We start from the raw sequence: 4,376 nt of genomic DNA on the forward strand, positions 1-4,376 counted from the left end.
CCCCCCCCACCCCCCAGACCTCGCCTGCACATGCGCGACCAGGCCTCGCCCTGGCGATGACGTCAATGAGTGACCAAGGCTGCAATGGGACGGACCTGACTCATCCAAATGGGTAAGAAAGAACTGCAGATGCTGGTGTAAACCGAACTGCTGGAGTAACCCAGCTGGTGAGGCTGGAGCATCTCTGGAGAGAAAGAATGGACGACGTTTCGGGTCGAGACCCTTTTTCAAACTGATGTCAGGGGAGGGGGCGGGACAGAGATAGAATGCAGGCGGAGATAGTAAGACTGGTGGGAGAACAGGGAAGGGGATAAAGAGGGAAAGGAAGGGCCATCTGAAGTTGGAGGAGGCAACGTTCATACCGCTGAGGTGTAAACCACCCAAACGAAATACGAGGTGCTGTTCCTCCAATTACCGCTGGGCCCACACTCTGACAATGGTCCATCGTCTCGAGTGCCCATCCTCGACCTCCCCCCCCCCCCCTCCCCACCAGGAGGGTCTTAAAGCCCTTAGTTCCTTCCTCGACCCCTATTCCCCACCAGGAGGGTCTTAAAGCCCTTTGTTTCTTCCTCGACCTCCATTCCCCACCAGGAGGGTCTTAAAGCCCTCCGTTTCTTCCTCGACCGCAAAACCAGTCAATTTCCGTCTACCAATACTCTCCTCCGCCTAGCAGAGCTGGTCCTTACCCTCAACAATTTCTCATTCGACTCGTCCCATTTCCTCCAGATCCAAGGCACTAGCTATGCCTGCCTCTTTGTAGTGTACGTTGAACAATCCTTTTTCCAGACGTACACTGGCCCTATCCCCGAACTCTACCTCCGCATATTGACTACTGCATTGGTGCTACCTCCTGCACCCATGCAGAACTCACTGACTTCATCAACTTCACCACTAATTTCCATCCTGCACTCAAATTCACTTGGACTATCTCCGACATCTCCCTACCATTTCTAGATCTCACTGTCTCCATCACATTACACAGACTATTGACTGACTTCTATGACAAACCTACGGACTCCCATAGATATCTTGACTACACTTCTTCCCTCGCTGCTTCCTGTAAAGACTCTATCCCCTACTCCCAATTCCTCCGTCTACGCCCAGGATGAGGCGTTTCATAACTAGGCATGGGAGATGTACTCATTCTTTAGGGAATGGGGGTTCCCCTCTTCCATTATAGATGAGGCTCTCACTAGGGTCTCCTCAATATCCTGCAGTTCCGCTCATACTCCCCCTTCCCCCCCCCATTCTTAACAAGGACAGAGTCCCCCTTGTCCTCACCTTCCACCCCATCAGTCGACAGATACAGCATATTATCCTGCAACAATTTCTCCACCTCCAACGGGATCCCACTACTGACCACATCTTCCCTTTCTGCTTTCCGCAGACCGTTCCCTCCAAAACTCCCTGGTCAACTCGTCCCTTCCCAACCAAACCACCCCCACCCCAGGTACTTTCCCCTGCAACCGCACGAGATGCAACACCTGTCCCTGTACCTCCTCCCTTGACTCCATCCAAGGTCCCAAACCGTATTTCCAGGTGAGACAGGATTACTTGCACCTTCTCCAACCTCATCTACTGTATCTGCTGTTCCAGGTGTTAACTTCTCTACATCGGCAACACCAAGCACAGGCACGGTGATCGTTTCGCTGAACACCTCCGCTCAGTCCGTCGTAACCTACCTGATCTCCCAGTGGCCCAGCACTTCAACTCCCCCTCCCATTCCCAAGCTTTTGGTCCTCGGCCTCCTCCATTGTCAGAGTGAGGCCCAGCTTAAATTGGAGGAACAGCACCTCATATTTCACTTGGGTAGTTTACACCCCAGTGGTATGAACGTTGACTTCTCCAACTTCAGATAGCCCTTGCTTTCTCTCTCCATCCCCTTCCCAGTTCTCCCACTTGTCTTACTGTCTCCGCCTACATTCTACCTTTGTCTCACTCCCTCCACTGACATTGGTCTGAAGAAGGGCCTCGACCCGAAACATTGCCCATTCCTTCATCTAAATGGGTCATGATTGTGCAGTGGTTGTTCTCAGAGAATAGGCGGATGTTTTGGTGTGCAGAATTGCTCCGATCAATGCCGTAAAACATCGTAGTTGCTATACCAGTCCGATTTGCTGCTTGCGTTTTAACCAGGTGTTGCAAACATATTGCCTTACTTCTACAGTAACAAAATGCAAAGTGCTGGAGGGGGTCGGAATCCTTCTTTGGACTGATATACTGCAGAGATGCAGCCTGGCCCGCTTACTCCAGCACTTTGTGTCTTTTTTTAAATCAGCATCTGCTGTTCCTTGTATCTCCATACTTCTACAGTAGCTGTTTGCTTGGAACCAGTTTTGAAATATTGTTTACGACTATTTCTTCACCAAAAAGAACAAAGTTATCAAATCAGTTGCTCCAAACCTACTGCACAAGTAATTCAGTGTAATGAACAGTATAATATGGGCTAAAATCGATGGATTTTAGAATCCAGTGGAATTGATTAATATTGGCGATGGGTAGCAAGCAGAGTGGGCAGAAAAGCTGAAGGCATATCACCTGTGATCTTGACAAATGACAGCTTTCTTCTACTATATCTTATGGGCATGAAAATGTACTCTACAAGATCTAATCAAAATAACGTATGGAAAGCATCCAAATGTCCTTGGTTATTACAATTACCGTGTATTTTTTAACTTAATAATATGTAGAGCTTTCCTGGACATTTTAGCAATGTAACTGGTTGACAAAACAAAAATTGCAATTTAAATGCAATAAGTCCTCAGTCAGAGAAGGTTTTTGATAAACTATCACTATGACTATGTGTCCCCAATAGAGTGTGTAAACAGACCTTCGGCCCAACTTGCCCACACCGGCCAACAATGTCCCAGCCACACTAGCCCCACCTCCCTGCACTTGGTCCATATCCCTACAAACCTGTCCTACCACGTGCCTGTCTAACTGCTTCTTAAACATTGCAATAGTCCCTGCCTTAACTACGTCCTTTGGCAGCTCGTTCCATAAACCCACCACCCTCTGAAATAGGTACCCCTCAGATTCCACCTTGAACCCATGTCTTCTGGTCATCGATTCCCCTACTCGGGGCAAGAGACTGTGCATCTACCCGATCTATTCCTCTCATGATTTTGTACATCTCTATAAGATCACCCCTCACCCTCCTGCGCTCGAAGGAATAGGCCCTATAGCTCACACCCTCTAGTCGTGGCAACATGCTCGTAAATCTTGTCTGAACCCTTTCAAGCTTGATAATATCTTTCCTATAACATGGTGCCAAGAGCTGAACACAATAAGCGAGTTCAATATTCTGAAAAACGCAAGGAATCATGGGATTTGTCAAAGATCATTCACGATAAAGAACAAGCGAACAAAGCGCTGGCTGAAGAAACTGGGTATAAATTCTTATCTTTATTCCTAACTAGACCAAATCCTGTCACACGGGCTGGTCCCCCAACGCAACCCGTTCCCCTAAGCAATATTCCACCACTCACCCGTTCTTCCAACGCAACCCTTTCCCCCAACGCACTATACCACCACTCACGCCTACCTTCCTCCTATCAAATCCACCCCTCGCTGTCCCCCTTTCTGTCTACTCCCCCCCGCTATTCCACCTTGCCCATCTCCCCGGACCCATTCTACCCCCCCCTCCCTACCCCCCTCCCCCCCCCCCACCTCCCTCCCTCTCCCCCCCCCCCCCCCCCCTCTCCCTCCCTCCCCCCCCCCCCCCCCCCCCCCCCCCCCCCCCCACCGTGCTGTGGACCGGCTGCTGCGGCGCCCCCTCTCTCCGTGTAACAGTGCGATGCTTTAGGGCCGCTGCCCGCCCCAGCACCCGCGGGGATCGTCGCTGCACCCAAACCCCATCTCCCTCTACCACCCCTTCATTCTCACCCCCCCCCCCCCCCCCCCCCATTTCCCTCATCCTCCTCCCCTCACTCCTATTCCCTGCCCCAGCACCTACCCAGGTCGTAGAGCAGCCCCATGGAATGGAACTCGGCCTGGTTCTTGTACTGTAGGCAGCTGAAGAACTCGCAGATCTGGGCCTCGACGGAGCCGGGCTAACTGTGCCGGGGGCGGGGTGAGGGTGGCGGGCAGCCTAGCCAGAGCTGCCAGCAGAGCAGGAAGCGGAGGCTGTGCTACAGGATGGTGGCAGCCGGGCGACCCCTGAGGCGCTGGTACTCCCTTGACCCAGGACCTGGGCATGACTCCAACCCTCAACTCGGCCGCCGCCTGGGCACCAGTCCAGGCCCCGACTTCATCTCCGGGCTCATCCCTGACCCCTGACCTAGCCTCATCCTTGGATCCAGCCCAGGCCCAGTCCCCGGGCTCGGCCCGTGGCACCACCCTCCCCACCAGTTACTGGGCGGTGGCGCCACTCCTTC

Source organism: Leucoraja erinacea, chromosome 26, assembly GCF_028641065.1.
Source record: "Leucoraja erinacea ecotype New England chromosome 26, Leri_hhj_1, whole genome shotgun sequence".
NCBI lineage: Eukaryota > Metazoa > Chordata > Chondrichthyes > Rajiformes > Rajidae > Leucoraja > Leucoraja erinaceus.